The sequence below is a fragment of the Balaenoptera physalus genome (assembly GCF_965194825.1).
Source record: "Balaenoptera physalus genome assembly, chromosome: 13".
NCBI lineage: Eukaryota > Metazoa > Chordata > Mammalia > Artiodactyla > Balaenopteridae > Balaenoptera > Balaenoptera physalus.
In genome coordinates, this window is record NC_138892.1 from 58967008 (window position 1) to 58990105 (window position 23098).

The following is a 23098-nucleotide window of genomic DNA, read 5'->3' on the forward strand; positions in this document are numbered from 1 at the left end:
GGTTAGACTTGTTACTTATATGTGACGCCATTCCAGCACTGGACTCATGGAGGCTGAACATTTATTCAGGTAATAATAGATAACATTTATGGAATACTTCTTATGTGCCAGGCAACAAACTAAGTGCTTTACCCTTGATCTCATTTAATCCTCACACAATCTCATAAGGTTGGGAGTGTTACTGCACCCATTTAATAGATGAAGAGATTGAGACTCACAGTATATCAAGATTGAATTAATCTGAATTAAAAAATGGAAAAAGGCTACTGTAATAGTCAAAGTGAGAGATGATGGTAGCTTGGGTTAGGTGATGTCATTTCTCACCTGGCATAAATATCGTGAATGTAAAATGGTTTTGATTGGCTGTACTTCACCCTCATTTCCATAACTTTTCCTGATTGCTGACTACATCATGCTTTTAGTTTGTCTTTTTTTTTTTTGGCTGCGTTGGGTCTTCGTTGTTGTGCATGGGCTTTCTCTAGTTGCGGTGAGCAGGGGCTACTCTTCGTTGTGGTGTGCGGGCTTCTCATTGCAGTGGCTTCTCTTGTTGCAGAGCACGGGCTTCAGTAGTTGTGGCATGTGGGCTCAGTAGTTGCGGCTCGCGGGCTGTAGAGTGCAGGCTCAGTAGTTGTGGTGCACGGGCTTAGTTGCTCTGCAGCGTGTGGGATCTTCCTGGACCAGGGCTCGGACCCGTGTCCCCTGCATTGGCAGGCAGATTCTTAACCACTGCGCCAGGAAGGAAGCCCCAGCTTAGGGTTTTTAACCTTAAAGCTTTTTGAACTTTTTAGAAAGTAGATAAAAAGTTTTGCAATAGTTTATATTTTTTGAGTAAATATCTACAAAAGGTAGATATCTATAATTGAGGAATTCTTAAGAGGTGATTAATATAGATAATAGAGTTTTTTTTGTTGATTTCATCACGCTTGAGATACTATTCACAAGTATTTTCAAGTTTAAGGAACCTTATTAGGGTTTCTTGTAGGAGTTTTTTTGGTGTATCTAAATGCTTGTTTACAGATTACACTAATTGTAGTACTTGCCAGAACTGGCAGGGTGTCTAGCACTACCGACTGAAGATCAGTCAAAAATGAAGATTGAGCATCTCTGAAATTATAATGTAGGTTAATGGAAGTTTCTTTTTTTTTTAAATTTTATTTATGTATTTGGCTGCATCGGGTCTTAATTGCAGCGCGCAGGCTCTTCGTTGCAGCGCACGGGCTTCAGAGCGCGTGGGCTCAGTAGTTGTGGTGCGTAGCCTTAGTTGCTCCGTGGCATATGGGATCTTAGTTCCCCGACCAGGGATCGAACCCTTGTCCCCTGCATTGGAAGGCGGATTCTTAACTACTGGACCCCAGGGAAGTCCCCCGGAAGTATTTTTTTTTAATTTTTAAAAATTTATTTATTATTTTTGACTGCATTGGGTCTTTGTTGCTGCATGTGGGCTTTTCTTTAGTTGCAGCGAGCAGGGGCTATTCTTCGTTGCGGTGTATGGGCTTCTCAATGCGGTGACTTCTCTTGTTGCGGAGCACAGGCTCTAGGCACGCAGGCTTCAGTAGTTGTGGCAAGTGGGCTCAGTAGTTGTGGCCCGTGGGCTCTAGAGCGCAGGCTCAATAGTTGTGGTGCACAGGCTTAGTCATTCCGCGGCATGTGGGATCTTCCCGGACCAGGGATCGAACCCGTGTCCCTTGCATTGGCAGGCAGATTCTTAACCACTGCGCCACCAGAGAAGTCGTGGAAGTATTTTTAAGTTCACAAAAATTCAAATTTATATGCTACTTTGAGTGGTTCTCCATGTTTAATGTTGCCAGGAGTTGCCTGTACACTCAGCAAGGTAAAGTAAAACCGCTTTATTACTACCTTATCAATTATTGAGTTGCCAGCATGCGTACATTGCCGTATCATATTTTCAAAAAAGAGCTTAATTGAGGCTTTTAATAATTGACATACAGTAAACTGTACATATTAAAACGTACAATTTGTTAAGTTTTGACATGTGTTCACTGTAAAACTGTCACGCCAATCAAGACATAATGAAGGTCTCACGAGCCCCTCGCCCCCTTCCCCCTCCTGGCCCCAACACCTCGGACCCCGGGACCGCGCCCCTCCCTGCCCCTAGGCTCCCACTCCCTGAGGAATTTCTACACCGGGGTGTCCCAGCCCGGCCGCGGGGAGCCCCCCTTCATCTCTGTCGGCTATGTGGACGACACGCAGTTCGTGCGGTTCGACAGCGACGCCTCGAATCCGAGGATGGAGCCGCGGATGCCATGGGTGGAGCAGGAGGGGCCGGAGTATTGGGATCGGAACTCGCGGATCTACAAGCACCACGCACAGACTTTCTGAGTGAACCTGAACACCCTGCGCGGCTTCTACAACCAGAGCGAGGCCGAACCTCTTCAGCCCACCGTTCTCATGGCATCACTGTTGGCCTGGTTCTCTTGGTGGTCACTGGAGCTGTGGTGGCTGGAGCTGTGATCTGGAGGAAGAAGCACTCAGGCAGCGACAGTGCCCAGGGCTGTGATGTTATCTTTCACCAGTCCTAAAGCGCTGTTTCCTGGATTATTCTTTCCATCTTTTCCAAAGAACCAAAAACTGGAAAGGAACAAGGATTAAACCCTGGAAGTCCCAGTGCTACGTGATCTGATCAGACCACACACCTGAGCAGACTGCAGAGTTTTGACACTGCGTCTAGACAGCACAGAGACCAGGGAGTCCTAAACTTTAATTTGCATAAGAATCATCGGGACATCTTGGTAAGATTCAGAAGGTCTGTAGTAGGGCATGGGATTCTGTATTATAACAAGGTTGGTGCTGATTCTGCTTTCAGATCACATTTAGTAGCAAGAACGTAGACCAGGATTCCCACGTGGCTGTGCACCAGCCTCACCTGTAGGGCTTGTTGAATAAGCAAATCTTGGGCTCCGTGCCCAGCATTCTGAGATGGTGGGTCTGGGAAGAAGCCTGAGTATTTTGCAGCAATCCTTACAAGCAATCTTGGGATTCAGCCGGATTGGGAACGACTGAGGTCAGTGATCAGAGAGCGCTCAGGTTGGGGAGGAGCCTTAAATCCACACTTAAACCTTGTTTTTTCCTGGGAAGAAAAGAGCAAGATGTATGCTGGAGACACATGTTGGTTTTTCTACCCTGGGGTATGTAGCCAGGTGGAAGACTGACGAAGTGTTATCAGCTCAAGATAATGAAAATCTATGAATCCTTGCTCTCTGAAACTATTCCCTGGATGGATTTCTCACTCATTCCTTGGTATAAACAATGGAATACAAAAAAAAAAAAAAGACATAATGAACATATTTATCACCTCCACAAGTTTTCTTATCCCCATTTGTTATCCTTCTCCCAACCTCTGTGGTCTCCTGGCAACCACTGATCAATTTTCTGTCACTATAGAGTAGTTTGCATTGTCTAGAATTTTATATAAAGGGAATCATAAAGTGTATACTCTCATATTTACTTATTTTTGGTTTGGCTTTTTTTATCAAGCTAATTATTTTGAGATTCATCTATGTTGTTGCATGTATCAATAGTTATTCCTTTTTATTGCTGAGTAGTGATCTTCTGTACAGCTGTAACACAATTTGTTCATGCATTCACTTACTGATGGACATTTGGGTTTATTCCGGTTTTTGGCAGTTACAGATAAAGTTATGCTATGAATATTTGAGTACAAATCTTTGTATGGACATATACTTGATTTTTCCCTCCAAGTTAATTTCTTTCTTTATTTTTTTCTTTTTTTTTGACATGAATTCACGTAGCGTACAATTAACAATTTTAAAGTGTACAGTTCATTGGTATTTAGTATATTTACAGTGTTCTGCAATCACAAGCACTTTCTAGATCCAAAACTTTTTCATTATTCCATAAACCACCCCATGCCCATTAACTAATCATTCCCCATTCTCTCTTCCCCCCATCCCTTGGTAACTTCTAATCTGCTTTCTGTCTCTATGGATTTGCCTAGTCTGGATATATAATATAAAAGAAATAAGACAATATGTGAACTTTTGTGATTGGCTTCTTTCATTTAGCATAAGGTTTTCATGGTTCATCCAAGTTTTAGCATGTATCAGTACTTTGTTCTTTTTTTTGGGGTGCACCATGTGGCTTGCAGGATCTCAGTCCCCCCACCAGGAATTGAACCTGGGCCATGACAGTGAAAACCTGGAATCCTAACCACTAGGCCACCAGGCAACTCCCAGTACTTTGTTCTTTTTTATGGCTGAATAATATTCTGTTGTGTGGTGGATATATCACATTTTGTTTATCCATTCATCAGTTAGTGGACTTTTAGGTTGTTTCCACTTTGGGGTACTGTGAATAATGCTGCTATGAACAATTATGTACAAGTTTTTGTGTGGAAATATGTTTTCATTTCTCTTGACTATAAACCTAGAAGTCTAATGGCTGGATCATATGGTAACTGTATGTTTAACTTTCTGAGGAACTGTCAAACTGCTTTCAAAGTGGTTGCATGATTTTACATTCCCACCGACAATGTTTGAGAGTACCAATTTGTCTATCATCATCAAACGTCTTATTGTCTGTCTTTTTGAGTCCAGCCATCCTAGTGGGTGTGAAGTAGTATCTCATTATGGTTTTGATTTGCATTTTCCTGGTGACTAGTGATGTTGAGCATCTTTTCACGTACAAATTGGCCATTTGTATATCTTTTTTGGAAAAATGTATATTTATTTAAATCCTTTGCCTTTTAAAAAATTGGATAACTTGTCTTTTTATTATTGAGTTGTAAGAGTTCTGGGTACAAGTTCCTTATCAGATGTATGCTTTGCAAATATTTCTTCCATAGGTTGTTTTCTCACTTTCTTGATGGTATTGTTTACAGACAAAAGTTTTAAATTTGATTAAGTCCACTGAATCTATTTTTTTCTTTAAGAGTTTTATGGTTTTAGCTCTTACATTTAGGTCTGTGATCCATTTTGAGTTAATTTTTGTGTATGGTGTGAGGTATGGTTCCAACTTTTTCTTTTATGTATAGATATCCACTTGTCTCATTACTGCATGTTGAAAAGACTGTCTTTGGCCTATTTGATTGTCTTGGCACCCTTGTCAAAAATCAGTCGACCATAAATGTAAGGATTTATTTCTGGACTTTCAATGCTATTCCACTACAATACTGTTTTGATTACTGTAGCTTTGTGTAGTTAGTTGAACTTGGGAAATGTGAGTCCTCCAATTTTGTTGTTCTTTTTTAAGATTATGTTGTTTATTCTAGGCCCCTTGCATTTCCATGTGAATTTTAGGATCAGTTTGTCATTTTATGCAAAAAAAAAGCCAGCCGGGATTTTGATAGGGATTGCTTTGAATCTGTAGATCAGTTTTGGGAGTGTTACCATCTTAGCAGTAAGTCTTCCAATTAATGCACATAGGATGGATTTACTCTTATTTAGATATTATTTCATTTCTATCAATAATAGTTCGTGATTTTCAATATACAAGTTACATTTTTTTAACTCTACCCCATTACACTTCTTCTGTTAAATTTATAACTAAGTATTATTTTTGTTACTATTGTAAATTTTTCCCCCCTTAACTTCACTTTTGAGTTGTTCATTGCTTGTGTATAGAAATACAATCAATTTTTGTATATTGACCTTGTATCTTGCAACCTTGTTGAACTTGTTTATTAGTTTTTAGTGGATTCCTTAGGATTGTCTAGATACAGGATCTTGTCATCTGCAAATAGAGATCGTTTTTACTTCTTTTCCAGTCTGGATGCCTTTTCTTTCTTCTTAGTGCCTCATTGCCTTAGCTAGAACCTCCAGTGCAAAAGTTTATGTCTTTGTCTTGTTACTGAGCTTAGGATAAATGCATTCAGTCTTTAAGTAGGATGTTATTTATGGGGTTTTGCAGATTCCTTTTATGAAATTGAGTTATTTCCTTAGTGGTCCTGGGCATTACAATTGACATCTTAATTTATAACAATGTAGTTTAATTTAATACCAACTCAGTTACAGTCGTGTGCAAAACTTTGTGTCTGTATAGCTCTGTTCCCTCTTCTCTCTTTTGTTCTATTACATACAAATTACATCTTTGTACATTGTGTGCCCATCAACACAGGTTTATAATCATAGCTTTATTTAGTTGTCTTTTAAATCAGATAGACAAAGTGTTACAAACAAAACATTTATTTATACTATCTTTTACATTTACCTATATAGTTACTTTTACCAGTACTTTTAATTTTTTTGTTTGGATTTGAGATACTGCCTTAGAGTCCTTTTATTTCAGCCTGAGTGACTGTCTTTAGTATTTCTTGTAAACTAGATCTGCTAGTGATGAGTTCTTTCATTTTTATCTAGGAATGTCTTAATTTCTCCTTTGTTTTTGAAGGATAGCTTTGCTGGAGATAGAATTCTTGGTTGATAGTCTTTTTCTTTCAGCACTTTGAATAAATCTTCCATTGCCTTCTGACCTCCATGGATTTTGATGAGCTTCCTGGATTTGCAGATTTAGTGTTTGAGAAAAATTTGGCCATTATTTCATTAAATGTCCTTTCTTTCCCTTTCTCTCCTGTCATGGGACTCCCAACATGAATTGTTAGGCTTTGTTCTGAGGCTTTGTTCATTTTTCTTTATTCTTTTTTCTTTCTGTTCCTCAGACAGATCTAGCCTAATTGACCTAGCTTCAAGTTTGTTGATTATTCCTTCTTCCTGCTCAGGTCTTGTGTTGAACTCTCTACTGATGATTTTCATTTCCATTATTGTAGTTTCCAACTCCAAAATTTCCATTTGTGGTTCCTTTTTGTAATTTCTGTCTTTCTATTAATATTCTATTTTTGGTGAGATATTTTTCTCATACTTTTTCTTTAGTACTTTAGTCATGGTTATCTTAACTTTTTTGATTTTTTTTCCTCCCTCCCTCTTTCCTTTTTTGATCTTATTTAAAATGGCTGATCTTATTTTAAAAGTCTATCTAAATCCAATGTTTGGGCTCCCTAAGTGACTTTCTGTTGACTGCCATTTTTCCTTGTGGGCCATACATTCTGCTTCAAGGAAATGTTGTTATATTGCTTCTTGTATAGTATAAGATTTTACAATACTGTACTTCTGTTTCTTCCCTCCTGGGCATACATTTACTTGTATATATAAATTGTACAATATATTTTAAATTATTCTTGCTTTGAATAGTTGAGTATTTTAAAAAGATATTTAAATAACGAAGAAAGAGTTTTATCTATTTACCCACATTGTTACCACTTATGCTCTTAACTCCTTTATGTAGATCCAGATTTTCATCTGTTATCATATTCATTCATCTTGAAGGACTAGTACAGGTCTGCTGGTGATGAATTCTTTCAGCTTTTGTGTGTCTGAAAAGTTTTATTTATTTTAAATAAAAAAGTTTTATTTTATTTACTTTATTTTGCCTTCATTTTTGAAAGATATTTTCTCTGAGTATAGAATTTTTGGTTGACAGTTTTTTTTTTCTTTCAGTCCTTTAAGATACCACTCCATTGTCTTCTGACTTGAATAGTTTCCAGCGAGAATTCTGTTGTTATCTTCATCTTTGTTCCTCTATAGATAATAAGTTCTTTTTCTCTGGCTACTTTTTTTTTTATTAATTTATTTTATTTGTTTATTTTTGGCTGCATTGCATCTTTGTTGCTGCACACGGATTTTCTCTAGTTGCGGTGAGCGGGGGCTACTCTTTGTTGCAGTGTGCCGGCTTCTCATTGCGGTGGCTTCTCTTGTTGCAGAGCACAGGCTCTAGGCGCTCGGGCTTCAGTAGTTATGGCATGCGGGCTCAGTAGTTGTGGCTTGTGGGCTCTAGAGCACAGGCTCAGTAGTTGTGGTGCACGGGCTTAGTTGCTCCGCGGCACGTGGGATCTTCCCGGACCAGGACTCGAGCCCATGTTCCCTGCATTGGCAGGCAGACTCTTAACCACTGCACCACCAGGGAAGCCCCTTCTCTGGCTACTTTTAAGATTTACTCTGTATTACTCGTTTTAGGTAGTTTGGTAATAAGGTGTTTTGTTCTTTGAGCTTCTTGGATCTGTGTATTTATAGTTTTATTCCAATTTGGAAACTTTTAAGTTATTGTTTCTGTAATATTTTTTTCCTCTCTCTTCTTTGGAGATACCACTGACACATATATTAGGTAATTTGAAATTATTCCACAGTTCACTGGTAATTTGTTCATTTTATTTAGTTTTTTCCCCTGATGTATTCTGTTGCAATTTCTAATCTGCTGTTAGTCTTACATAGTGTAGTTTTATCTCTAACATATCAGAGATTTTTTTTACTTCTTCTAACATGCCTACTTTTTCCTTTCGATTTTTGCATATATGGAATACAGTTATAATAACTTTCTAAATATCTTTCTTTACTATTTCTATAATCTGTATTGTTTCTCAGTCATTTATCTTAACTTTTCATTATGAAATAAGTATAATTTATAAGAAGTTGTACATGTTCCATGTGTTTTTCACCCATTTTCTCCCAGTGGTAACGCTTGTATAATTATAGGACAATATCAAAACTAGGAAATTGATATTGGTACAGTCTTCAGAGTTTATTCATATCTGACCAGTTTTACATCTACTCCTGTGTGTGTGTGTGTGTGTGTGTGTGTGTGTAGTTCTATGGAATTTCATCATGTGTGAATTTGTATATCTACAGCCACCATCAAAGTACAGAACAGTTCTATTCAAACAAGAATTTTTCCTGTTGCCCTTTTTTTTTTCTTTTGGCTGCACCACGCAGCATCTGGGATCTTAGTTCCCCGACCAAGGATCAAACCCGTGCCCCCTGCATTGGGAGCATGGAGTCTTAACCACTGGACCACCAGCGAAGTCCTTGTTGCCCTTTTATAACCACTCCTATCCTACCTACCTCCACCCCACTCATAAACCTGTAACCCTGGCAACCACTAATCTGTTCTCCATCTCTATAATATTGTCATTTCAAAATGTTATTTAAATGGAATCATACAGTATATAACCCTTTAAGGTTGACTTTTTTTTGCCCCCACTCAGCATAATTCCCTTGAGGTCCATATAAGTTGTATATGTGTGTGTGTATCAATAGTTTGTACCCTTTTATTGCTGAGTAGTGTTTCATGGTATGGCTATCCCAAGTCTGTTTAAGCATTCACCTGTTGAAGGACTTCTGTATTGGTTCCAGTTTTGGGCTATTATGAATAAAGCTACTGTGAACATTCACATACAGGTTTTTGTGTAAACATAAGTTTTTATTTTTCTGGAATAAAGGTCCAAGAGTACAGTTGCTGGGTGGCATGGTAATTGCATATTTCATTTTATAAGAAACTGCCAGACTTTCTTCTAGAGTGGCTTTGCCATGTTACATTCCTACCAGCTATGTATGAGTGATTTAGTTTCTTTGCATCCTTGCCAACATTTGGTATTGACAGTTTTTTTGTTTTGTTTCGTTTTTTTTGGCCATGCTGCGCAGCTTGTGGGATTTTAGTTCCCTGATCAGTGAATGAACCCAGGCCCTTGGCAGTGAGAGCACGGAATCCTAACCACTGGACCACCAGGGAATTCCAAACAGTATTTTTTATTTTAGCCATTATGATAGGTATGCAGTGATATCTCATTTTGGTTTTAATTTGTATTTCTCTAATGGCTAATGATTTTGAATATGTCTGTTCATGTCTTTTGCCCATTTGCTATTTGGATTGTTTGTTTCTTTACTGTTGAGTTTTGAGAATTCTTTATATATTCTGTATACAAGTCTTTTGTTGGATATGTGGTTTGCAGATATTTCTCCAATCTGTGGCTTACTGTTCTATGAGCTCTAGACTCCTTTGCTCTCTCAGACTTTCACTCCTGTGTTCTCCACTTAGGGAGCATGTTGGAGCATGCCTAGGTTCCCCTTAGACTCCCTCTTTTGACATTTCTTGGAAACTCTCCCTAGGCATTAAACTTGGGTAATCATAGAGCTTACCTTATTTGTTTCCCATCTCTGAGGAATCATTGTCCTTCATTGCCTGTTGTCCAGTGTCTTAAACACCAGTGTTTCACACATTTGTCTGGTTTTTTATTGTTTCTTCCAGAAAGATAAACATCATCCCTGTTATTCCAAGTTAGTCAGAAGTGAGATCCCCACCCCAACCCCCAGAGTTTTCAGTAACATTAGGAACATCCACTGTTATTAACTACTGTCCCAAAATTCCTTCCTTTCTTAAGTTGTTTTTAAAAAAGGGCCAGTTGGGGGGTGAGGTGGGAATGGAGGCTAAATATAACTCAGACAAAAAGATACTTCTGATATTGTTCAGTGTCTCTTGAAGCCCAGCTACTTTTGGAAGTTTGCAAATCAATCAGATAGATACAGGCTTAAAGCTAGAAATAGGTCAGCTACCATAGCACACAATGATGGTGGGAAAAGATTTTTGTGACAGCTTGTGTGTGATAATATATCCTTTCTTGTTCAGGATTCTTTTTGAATGTAATGCTAGATTCTGGGTGTTTTCAAATGCATTTTCTCTATTCTTATCCTTATAGTCCTTTCCTTAAAAGAATAACCATATTTTTAAAATTACATTTTCCTTTATTTAAAGGGTAGAGTTAACCAGTTAAAGCAGCCTTTTCCAGCCTAGGTACATCTAGCTAGGTAATTCTCCTTTGACCTTTATTATTAGTTTTGGAGCTTATCTCAGAGTTAATGGTGATTTAATATATATACAAGTATTTCTTAAAGATTTCTCTCTGCATTTCAAAGCTGTGCTTATCTATGTAAAAATTCAGAGAGATAAGTATTGCCACAGGATCACATGGCTAGTAGCTATCAAACACCTGAAGAAAATATTTCTTTGGAGTTAATTTTGTGGAATTAGGACACATTTCAGTAATTAGGTAACTGAGCTCTGGGAATCTGCTAGAGCCACCTTTAGAATAGAGCTGCCTCTGCTTATGCTAGTCTCATCAGGAAAGTTTTATTTCTATTCCTAGTCTGTTGTTTCTGCTGATGAACAAGGGCATAGCTTGGTATATTATTAGTCAGCTGTTTTTCCGCAGTGTGTATCATGATGCCTCGCACAGAATGGTTACTCACAGAGTATTTGTTGCATGAATGAATGAATGCCTCTTCCTTGAGTCACTGCTTCAGTCAGTTCCCTTCATATATTTCATCCAGGATCTTTCTTTTCTTTCCATCTCTATCCTTTTGGTCATTTTTTTGTTTGCATTTCCTCCAGAGGGTGAACAAAGAAGGCAAAGAAGATGAACCTGAAATCATTTCATTCTTTATGAGTAACTCGGATAAGAAAAAAGTATTGTATGAGAAGAAATTGAAACTCCTGGCTAAAATGAGAGTTTTGAGTTAATACTGGATTTCGTTTATCTTTTCTGTCTTTCCCTGGCATTACTAATGATGGATTGGTGTTTTGCTTTTCTTCAAAGCCCTGAACAGCTTTCTCTTTAATTATAGCTAGTGATATGCTCCTTTAGTTTTCATTTTATTTCTAATGTTTCTTACTTTTCCTCTGTATGGAGTTCTCTTCCTCTTCTTTATTCCTTAAATATTGGTGTGTCCTGAGGCCTATGCTCACCTCTCTAGTCTTTTCTGTGGTTAATCTGACACTGTTCTCACCATGCACTCTCCTTTTAAAATCCAAGGTTTCAACTTCTGCCACAGTTTGGTGGTCTAGATATCCAGTTCCATCAGTGTAACTGCCTATTGGGCACTTTGATTATGTCAGCTTGTGGGCACATCACATTTACCATGTTTTAAACAGAACTTTATTATCTTTTTTTTCCCCAAACTGGTTTCTCCTTCAGTATTCGTATCTCAGTGGTGGAAATGTCTACCCCAATTGTTCTCAAACTTTTTGGTATCATAATCTCTTTGTACTCTTAAAAATTACTGAGGCCTCCAAAAGAGCTTTCGTTTTATGTAGGTTATAACTATCAATATTAATGTATTAGAAATTAAAACTGAGAAATTTAAAAAACATTAATTCATTTAAAAATGATAATAAATCCATTACATGTTAACGTAAAAGTGAATTAAAAAAATTTTTTTCCCCATAACAACAGCAACAAAATTTATGAGAAATGTGTCATTGTTTTTAATTTTTGCAAATAATTTAGTGTTGGGGTTAATAGAATACAGATGAATTCTCGTATCTGCCTTTCATTCAGTTAGTTGTGATATTACATGTCATGTAGCTTCTGGAAAATGCTCTTGTGTATCTTTGAGGGCATGAGAGTGAAAAGGGTGAATAAAGTCTTAACCAAAACCATTATTATAAAAATGGTTTTGACCTTGCATATCCCATGAAAAAGTCTTGGAGCTTCCCAGGGGTCCCAGGCCACACTTTGATAACTCCTTTTCTCTCTGGTTGCCTGGGTGTTCTCTTAGGCTTCTCTTCTCCCAACCATCACACATACCTCCTGTGTCACCAAGTCTTAATGATTCTACCTCCTTAATGCCTCTTGGGTCAGAGTCCCCTCATTCTACAGCCAGAATGCTTATCTCATCTTTTCCCTACTTGGTATCTCTGCCTCTATTTTATCTTCTTTCTAACCCATCCACATTGTAGCAAAAGTAATCTTTCTAAAATAGAAATATGATCATATAACTACTTTCTGAAAGTCCTTTACAAGTTTCCCATTGCTTTAGTTAGTACACAAGATGTTTTATGATCCTGTTTCCACTAACCTCTAGCTTCTTCTCCAAACACTTTTCTGTGAGTACCTTATACTATAGCTTTCTTTACGCAATACTTGCAGTCCTGAGAAAGCATCATGGTGACCCATACATCTGTGTTAATGATATTATTGGGTTCACACTATGTTCCTGGCACTGTTCTAAGTACTTTACATATATTATCTCATTTAATCTTTACACAGTCTTCCAAAAGAAGTACTTTTACCATTTTATTTTGTAGATGAGGAAACTGGGATTTAAAGAGTGAAGTAACTTTCCTCAGATCATCCAGTTGTTAAATATGGAATCTAAGTCTGTTTCTCCACTTCTCTATTTGGCTAAATACTGTTTGTCCTTGAGGATTATTAGGCTTAAGCATCCCGTCCTTCTGGAAGCCTTTCCTCCAGTGTGATTTAGATGACTGTTCCTTCTGTTTCCATTTAACCTTGTGAGCAGCTCTAGCTAGCATTTAACATATTAGAATTTACTTATTTGTCACCTGCATGATTGATTTTCCTGGTAGGTACAGGAAGGGAACTTCATTCCTCTGGCACAGGAAAATTAGTCTGCATCCCAGAATATTTATTTCTAAAAGGAAAATGCATGTTGAGGGCCTTAAAACCTAATGTCACTCTGGACCTACTTATTCTGTTCATTCTATGTAAGCAAAGCCCTCAGTTTCAGAGAAACTATAAAACAAATAATAATATTTCTATATTAATTCTTCCAAATTTAAAAAATAGTATCCCTGATCTTGTATTGGTTTAGAGGAGACTAAATAACAACAACAAAATAATAGCTAACATTTATTTAAAATATTTTCCATGTATCTAAGCATTTTACCGGTATATTAACTCACTTTAATATTTACAACCCCATGAGATAGTTATTATTAACCTTTGTTTTACAGATAAGGGAAACTGAGGCACCAAGAGGTTAAGCAGCTTATCCAAGATCACACAGCTTGTAAGTGGCAGGTGGGGAAATCAAATCTCTAAAAACTATACTGTGCAGAATACTGAATCTTTTTACCCAGGATCCCATATTTATAGTCTTTGTTAGGATAAAGGTATGTGAGGATTAGAGGTAAAATTATATGGCACAACTCTAGTGTCGTGATCTTACAGAAAAAGATGATTTACTATAGATTTTTTAAAATGTGTTTTCTTTTAAAACACCATCTTTTTAGTACGAATGAAAGGATCTTTCAGTGTTATCATTATTACAAAATTAATATCATAGTTCTGAGCTTCCTGCCCAATTAATTCCTACTTTCCCAGTGAATAATAGCAACAAAAAGTTTCATATTTTAGTTGAGCCTTAGGAAGCTGATAATTATTCTCCTAGCAAGTTACATTGGTTAATTCCAGAATCCTGTTTTCTTTATTTGTTAGATACATCTGCCCTCCCCCCATTCCTTAAGCATTGCTGTGGATGTTTAATTTTGAGAATGCTAATTAGCTTTAGTAATTACACACCTTGAGGCATGTCTAGACATTTATAGCTTTGTATTTTTGGTCTAGAATAGGATGTGTTGGAACTTTTTGGCCTTTGTGTCTTTGTTTTTTTTTTAAAGAAAGCTTTGAATTTAGTTTAGGGAGGAGTTATGTTAATCTAAGTTCAGTCATGGAATTTAGGGCTATTGCGAGTTTATTTAGCCAGTATCCAGGAATATCATACTTGTCTTTTGCTAATAGTATTCTGAAGTCACCAAAAGTAGTTTTTCTTTAAGATGATGCTTTATGTTGTAGATGGAATCAGACCAATGTGGAGGATATAATTTTATTAAAATAAGGACCCAGCCTAGTTTGGGGATTTGTGTGAATCAGAAAGCACAGCCACAACAGGTCCCCCATGTCGACACACTTTTAATTCTCAGTTATGCAGGATATGCTGCTGAGGTATCTTTTTACCAGCCATCATTCTGTCTATCTGAAAGTGTTATGTATAATGTTGTCAAAGTTGTTTCAGTCTGTTTCAGAATAGAAGATTACATACTTCTGCTACAGTGTTCTAACCCTTAGTTTGAAAATGAGCATTCATCAGAGAGATAAATGGATTGATTTAAGAAAATTTAAAAACCATAATAATGTTTTTGAGAACTTGATGGGGTGTAGGATATGGTTTGTAGACTTGCTTTGAAGCTCTTAAGAGTTGATAGGATCGACCTATGCCAGATTCAGTGGGGTTGCGGATAAAAGCGTGAGAGACATGCAGAAAGGTGCCTTTTCCCTAACCTGCTCTTTTGGATATCTTTCTATTATATCCCATCATATTTGGAGCCTAAAACAAGAGCTTCAGTATAATTTAGTTAATTGAATTATCCTCTCTGGTAGGATTATGTGTGAAATTACTGAGTAGTATTAGTATCTCTGTGCAGGCAGGTAAGGAATCAAAGTTGAAGAGAGCAAAAATGTCCTTACATTAAAGACATACTCTGATGTTTCAGTTAATTTCATTTTTAAAGAAACTGTTCTGAAATTAGAGGGAGCAGCTAAGTGAAGTAGCCATATATAAATAATTCACTTTCTGGTTATACCAGGCTTGCTTACATATGATATTGATGTTGGGGTATCAGATAACCACTCCATACTTGCTTTTTGTAGTTAATGGTTTATTAACAATGGTTTATTCGTTGTGCCAGGAACTATCTGAGAGTAAGGGATATAGCAATGAAAAGAAAAGGAAAAATCCCTGCCCTTATAGATCTTACATTTTTTTCCCGGTTTTATCGAGATACAATTGACATATAGCTCTGTATAAATTTAAGGTGTACTGCACAATGACTTGACACATATGTTGAAAAATGATTACCACAATAAGTTTCGTTAACATTCATCTCCTTGTGTAGTTAGAAAAATGGAGCTTACATTTTAGTGGGAGAAATGGTTATAAGAAAAATAATCAGTGCCATCAGACTTCCATGGAATTAATGCAGAATTCCTTAAGATGAGACTTACAGATGGCTGTGTTTTGGTTGTAGTTTCTCTGGAATTGGCTCTACTTCTTTGTCCTTTTAGTACCTACATTGCCCATACTAGGGAGAAGAGTGATAGAAGAGCATATAATAAATAATAGTTTCAGTTTGTCGCAGATTTGCTGTGCATCAGGCACCCTGAAAAATAACTTTGAAAATTATTTAATTGCATTAAAATCCTGTGAAGGAGATTTTAACTTGCTTATTTTACAGGTCAGTAAAGTGAGGCTTACAGAGGTGATAACTACTCTGAGATCACATAGCTGGTGTGTGATATATCTAGGCATACCTGCTCCTAACAGTTTTAAATCCCAGGGCAAAAGCATGAATGGAAGCACATATTCCATGTGTCTAGATATTTAAGTTATAAATCAGGATTTTAAAAACAACTGTTAGAAAAAAATTCTTTCCTCCTGCTTAGATATACTTTCATAATGACCTAGAAGGCCACAATTCCTGGACTCACCAAAATTCTGAGATAGGATGGGATAGTACAGGGATACCCTCTAGGTCTAGTCTCCATCTACACCCCTCTCTCTCATTATCTGTCCCTTGCCCACCATTCAGACCATGGAATGTGAACAACAATGAGTATTGCCTGTCGAGAACAGAGTTTGAGAAGAGATCCACTGAAGGCCCTGGAAGTGAGCTTGGGACTGCTTGGGCGGGGCATTCTAGAATCCAGAGAATATAGTTGGGAGTGACAGAGTCGGGGGCTTCAGGTAGGTATGGCCCCTTGGTCCCATGAACATCTTGCCCTGAGGGGATAGACAGGTCAGAAGAGGGTCAGAGTGGATCTGTCTAAAGTGCAAGACCCGGAATAGGCTTTCTTTACCACAGCCAAGGGTGGTACTAGCACCAGGACTCAAACCCAGGTACATTTGACCATACTGTCCTTTGTCAACAGTAAGAAAGTGTGGATTTACAGAGAAAGGACGTGATGGCTTACTGTCTGGTGAGTGGAGCAGGGATGGAAAACAGCTAGTCTGACTATGTTATGTCATGCTTGGAGAAGTGCTTCAGATGGATCATGTTTTCAATGAGCCAGTCTGTTTCTCCTTTGAAAATACTATTTAGTGTTTACTCTTAGACTCTAGGGAATTTAAGAATTGAAAAAAAGGGACTTCCCTGGCCCTCCAGTGGTTAGGACTCCACGCTTCCACTGTAGGGGGCATGGGTTCGATCCCTGGTCAGGGAACTAGGATCCCACATGCTGCATGGCCAAAAAAAAAAAAAAACAGAAAAGAATTGAAAACAAACAAACAAACAAACTTCATGTGTTCCAAGTGCATTCTGGTCTTTCTGTAGTTTAAGTTGAATGGCACAGTTATGAAGAGGCATATACAATTTTTCTTCTAAAGATGGGTGAGGCAGAAGCATATTGGTCTGTTTATGTTTTGGGCTGGAATTTACACTGAACAAGAATTTCTTCAGTACTGTTTGTTTTGCTTAGTTAGAATGAAGCATTTATAAAAGGACTAGATTATGGTTTCTGTTGTATTTTATATCATACGTTAAAGGTAGATCAGGCATCATTATATAGTCTTAAAATTTTCAGTTGTCTGAAATTGATCTCAGAATTAGGAAGAGAGTGATGTATATTTTGGTGGCTGTGAGGAAATGAAGTTTGGATGTAGAATGTTATATTTTCATTACACAGATTGTTGAGCTTGTGGAATACGTCTGGGTTCTGATCATTCTTATAGTCCTCAGGACACCAGTTTTAAGGATGACTGTCCAGCCACACTATTCATCAGACCCCATACTTGAAGCATTCTTGAGTAGGTTGAAACCTGCACAATCCACATGAACCCATGACCTTGGACAATCCTCATCTAATTATAAACTTGTTGTTTCGTTTTTTTTTTTTGGCCGCGGGATCTTAGTTCCCCTACCACTGATGGAACCCCGGGCCTCAGCAGTGAAAGCGCTGTGTCCTAACCACTGGACCCCCAGGGAAGTCCCAAATTCATCGATTGTATCAGACTTGGAGTTTAATTTAAATATGGAAAGAACATAATCATGGCTTCTGTTCAGTTTTCAAGGTACCCTTTTTGTTAACAGGTGAGAATCTTATGTGTGCATGTGTTGCGTGATCAGCTCTGTTAGGGGTGGAAAACTGAATAGTAAAATCTTGAGTGCTATGTACCCTCAATGCTAGAGGCATAATTAGTAAGTCTAAATTGATGTTAGACCTAGAATATAGTGGTGTGAAAAATAGAATTTTAACCCCCCTTCTAATTTTTTTCTAAAAAAACATGTCTTCCCTATGTCATTTGGATTTGCTTTTTTTATGATACCTACTGTTGCCAAATAGTACTATTGTTTATTACCTTTTTTTGTTACCAAATTTGCCAAGTTCCTGAAAAATACTTGTTTTTTGAAAAAACAAATTGGAATTCTGGATCTGTTTTGAGTGACAGTTTCAGCAGCATCCTGTATTGCAGAGGGCTTGGGAATTTGTTGACATAAATCTATTTTCTCTTACTCCCAACTCCTCCATCTAGGCTCTATAGTTTATTTTTAAGTCTTGCTGCTGTGCTCTGTATTGCGGGAGCTCTTTTCCTGAATTATTTATCATTGTTTGGAGCTGAATGGAGCAGTATGTTTTTTCACCACTGCTCATTAGAACCCATGTGTCTGTCTTCAACTTGGTTGACAGATTTGGTTCATGTTAAATCCCACTGGTTCATCCTCGCAAGGCTGCAAGGCATTGTGGGAACAGGCCACAATCTGTGATACATTGTAAAATCATTCAGGCTTTTAGATTATGTTATTTTGTTTTGGCAGCAGTGGGAAAGATAGAAGCTATGCAATGTTCTTTCCTTAGTCTCTGCTCAAAGGTAGAGATTGTTATGATGATTTTTGTGATGAAGCTTATTTTATGTTTTTATAGTTGTATTTTCAGGAAAGATGAGGGAGGAATCCCTACAAAAAGCATAGCATTAAATCAAGATTCAAATTTAGTTATAAATATGACCCAGATACTTAGGGGCCCTTTGAAATTCTCTGGTCTTGGGGTATGGGTTGTGGGGAATTTGTTTGTTTTGTCTGGGAATATTTCTTCTCATTGCCTATTCTTTCACTGTCTTACAGATTGTAGGCTTGGAAGAAGGATGGCAAATCTAAGAGTGAGGCAATTATTTTGAATATTTCTTCCCTTTTCTATTTCAGTACATCAGAACTGATGTTTCTCTTTTGTCTCCATCCAGTGTTTTTTCCTGCATCTTTTTTTTTCTCTGATGTATGAGCACACTACTATATGTATATTCTTTACTTTTAAAAATGTTTTCCCCTTTCATATCATTGTAGGCAGAAGTAGGTGGCTGTCACTCACTTGGGCAGAAGAGTAATCTTGTTTGTCCCCACTGCCCTGTTGTCCATCTCTGAGTTTGCTTGTACCTTTTTAAAAAAAGTAATGGTATAGATTTGGTTCCCATTCTTGGAGTAATGATGAAATGCTTTTATATTTTGAACCAGAACAAGCATTTTGGCCGTCTGTTGCTGCTTTTGGTTAGTGCTACTGGCTGAGAAACTGGTATCTCACTGCTCAGTGATTCCAGTTTTTATCATTATCATTTCACTGCCCTGTGATAGTGGTTCTCAGTTGCATAAATCCCACATATCTCAGCAGGACCTAAGGACAGCCCCACTCACTGACTGTTTTCCTGACATTTCACTAAACTCCTTTCTTTGGACTGTGTCAGCCAAGTTGAACTAAACTAAATTTACTGTCTTTCCCCTTGTGCTTTTGCTCTCCTCCAAGTTATCCTGACTCTCTTCTTTAGCAATACATTTCCATGATTTCTTGAAAAATCCAGTGCAAAACTATGTTCTTTAGGAAACTTTCCATGGTTCAAACTACCCAACTCTTATTAATTTGTGTGTACTCCTAGTTTTTGTAGTTATTGGGACTTCTATTTTCAAGTTACTGATGATGTAAAGTATAGTCCCTGAACTCTAGGAGGTCTAATCTTAGGGGGGATTCAAAGATGAATGGACTTATTTTTCTAATTATTTTGAATTCTTTTGGTTTTAAATTTCACATATATATTTTTAAATTCCAGATTTCAATTGTAAGAGCAAGAGCAAGTGTCTTGTTTTCCATAGAAGAAATCTGATGAACTGTTCCTACTGCTCTCGGCATGTAGTAGACAGCCACCTGCCTTAACATGAGGCAGTCTCATTGGATAATAGGTATCAATATAGGGAAAGAGGGATCCTAAGTATTGGATATTTTCTCTTTTGTATCTTTTATAATGGTAAGAATACTAAGACTTTACAGTCTTACTTGGAATTATATTTTGGAGACTAAATGACACAGATTACAGACTGAATGTCCAAAAGACATGCTTGGTTTCTGAAATAGCCATCCAAGTTTTGTCTGCATAACGAAGTTAAAGCCTACTTATTACTGGCGTGCTAGAAGGGTGGCTTACCTGAGCAAAAAGTCTATCCCTGACAGTCCTATGGTATAGCTGTACATTCTTAATAGATTTGAGTTTGTATTAGTTTACTGTGAAAGTCTTTTAGGTGACATTCAAACCCAGAATTGCATATCATCTGCAGGGCTGTTAACCTCATTTCCAACCCCCCCATGACACTTTGCATGAGAGTTGAGTTTACCTTAGAAATCTTATTTCAGATCTAGGGTCCCTGACCTTTTAAGAAGTGGAGCTATGTTTCATTTTCTTGACACTTCTTAGATCATTTGATGGTGTTAAGGTGCTAGGGTAGGGGTAGGGGGTAGGAGAGTAAGATCTGGTAGCTTGAAAGTTCCTGGGTGAAGACTAGGAGGAAAGCTACTTGAGGATACTTATTTGCTTAACCCTTCTATGTGAAATCAATCTCCTGACCACTTATCCTGCCTTCTTAGCCCCACCCCAGCCACATCAGCTGAATTCTCAGTCCCAATGCTGCTAACTGTGTGCAGAGTGAGGGAATGGTCTCCAAGCCTGCCCTTACTTCTGGCACCAATTTCAGAGTTTGGGGGTCCCCAGGACCACTTTTGGGTTCAATAATTTGCTAGAAGGACTCGCAGCACCTCAGAATGTGACTGTATTTGGAGAAAGGACCTTTAAAGAAAGAAAGGGCCCTAATCCAGTCTGACTGGTGTCCTTATAAGAAGAGGAAATTTGGGCACTCAGAGGGACACCAGGGGCATGGAGGCACAGAGGAAAGACCGTCTGAGGACACAGTGAGAAGGTGGCCATCTGCAAGCCAAAGAGAGAGGCCTTAGGAGAAACCAAACCTGCTGACATCTTGATTTTGGAGTTCTAGCTTCCAGAACTGTGGGAAAACAGATTTCTGTTGTTTAAGCCACCTAGTCTGTGGTGTTTTGTTATGGCAGCTCTAGCAGACTAATAAGGTAAGAAATACGGCGAAGTTTTCATCAGAACCATTGCACACTATAAGATATTGGAGTGATAACAAATTTCTAAATGAAAAAAACCTGTAAACCTTTGGAGTGATAAATTCCTAAATGAAAAAAACCTGTAAACCTTAAATTGTATATGCAGTGAAAATACCTTTCAAAATTGAAGAAGAATATGTGCAGAATGGGCAAATCTCCAGAGTCAGAAGGTACATTCATGGTTGCTTAGGGCCAAGTATTGGGAGAAAATGGGAAGTTATTAATAATGCATATAGGGGTTTCTTTTTGGGGTGGTGAAATGTTCTGAAATTGATTTTGGCGATGGAAGCACAACTTTAAATATACTAAAAGCCATTGAATTGTGCACTTTAAATGGGTGAATTGTATGCTATATGAATTACACAAAATACAAATAATGAAGATGAAATAAAGCCTTTTAAAAATATGCAAGAGCTGATAGAAGTAATCACCATCAAACTACCACTATAAGAAATGTTAAAGGCAGGAGAAAAATATGCCAGTTGGAAATTTAGATCTATGTGAGAGAATGAAGAGGATCAGAAATCTATGTAGAAAATATTAGAGTTCTCATATTTGAAAAAGGCCACTTAAAAGATAACTGGCTATTTAAAACAAATAATAAAACTGTGTTGTGGGATTTATGACATGTAGAAATAAAACGTATGACAGCAATTGCCCAAAAGATTGGGAGAAGTGAAATAGAAGTATACTGTTCTAAAAGTAAAATATAAAAAATCCCACAAAAAAAAAAAAAAAAAAGTATACTGTTCTAAGGTCCTTATAACATGCAAAGTGGTATATTACTTGATGGTACACTGTGATAAGTTGAAGATGTATACCCTAAATCCTAAAAAAACACTTTTAAAAAGAAAGCAAAGAGGTATAGTTAATAAGCCAGTAAAGGAGATAAAACTGAATCATAAAAATGCTTAATTAATATAAAAGATGTCCAGAGGGGAAGATGAACAGACTGGACAAATAGAATACAAAAAGCAAGATGGTTGATTTTAATCCAACAATATCAATAATCACATTAAATGCAAATGACCTAAACACTATAATTAATAGGTGGAAAATACTAGATTTCATTTAAAAGCAAGACCTGGTTGGCTGCTATCTACAAGAAACCCACTTTAAATATATTTAAAGACACAGACTAAAAGTACAGGGATGGAGAAGATATATTATGCATACAGTAATCAGAAGAAAGCAGGAGTTACTATATTAATATTAGACAAAGTAGGTTTCAGAACAAGGATATTACCATGGATATAGAGGGGTATTTCATGATGGAAGGAGGATCCGTTCTTCAAGAGGACTAACAATTGCAAATATTTATGCATTCAATAACAACTTCAAAATACATAAAGCAAAAGTAATAAAACTGAAAGGAAAAATAGAGACTCCACTGGTATAATTGGGTATTTCAACACTACTCTCTCTCAATAATTGATAGAACAGTTAGACAAAAAATCAGTAAATAACTTGACCTAGTTGACACTTATAGAACACTCCACCCAACAACATCATGATACATATTCTTTTCTAGTGTTCACATAATGTTTACTAAGGTAGACCATATTCTGGGCCATAAAAGTCGTTTCAATAAATTTATGATTTAAATTATACAAAATACATTCTTTATCATAAAGGGAGTAAATTAGACATCAGTAATAGAAAAATATCTGGCAAATTCCCAAATATTTGGAAATTAGACACTGAATTAGATAGAGTTCAAAGAAGAACCAGAGAAATTAGAAAAAATTTTTTAAAGAATGAAAATGAGAACATGACATAGCAAAATTTGTGGGATGCAGTACTTAGAAGGAAATTTATAGCATTAAATGCTTATATTAGAAAGTAAAAAGATCTAAAATCACTGACTGAAGCTTCCACTTTAAGAAATTAGAAAAGCAAACTTAACTCCAATTAAGCAGAGGAAAGGAAATTGTAAAGATCATAGCAAAAAATAGGAAACAGGGACTTCCCTGGTGGCACAGTGGTTGAGGATCTGCCTGCCAATGCAGGGGTCACAGGTTCGATCCCTGGTCAGGGAAGATCCCACGTGCCGCTGAGCGACTA

General features: G+C 37.3%; 1 protein-coding gene across 10 annotated transcripts in view; it reads left to right on the top strand.

Annotated features, from left to right (window-relative positions):
- The window catches only part of R3HDM2 (R3H domain containing 2), a 146331-nt gene that overhangs the window by 44226 nt on the left and 79007 nt on the right, over positions 1 to 23098 (top strand). For 3 of the 10 annotated variants that reach the window (XM_082422225.1, XM_082422245.1, XM_082422233.1), the window contains one exon: positions 7 to 69. The exons of 1 other annotated variant lie outside the window; for it this stretch is intronic. The gene's annotated coding sequence lies outside the window, so the exon portion shown is untranslated. Of the gene's footprint in view, position 1; positions 70 to 13554; positions 13611 to 16324; positions 16344 to 23098 lie in introns of those variants that run through there. 6 more of the 10 variants (XM_082422228.1, XM_082422227.1, XM_082422224.1 and 3 more) reach the window with 4 other exon arrangements.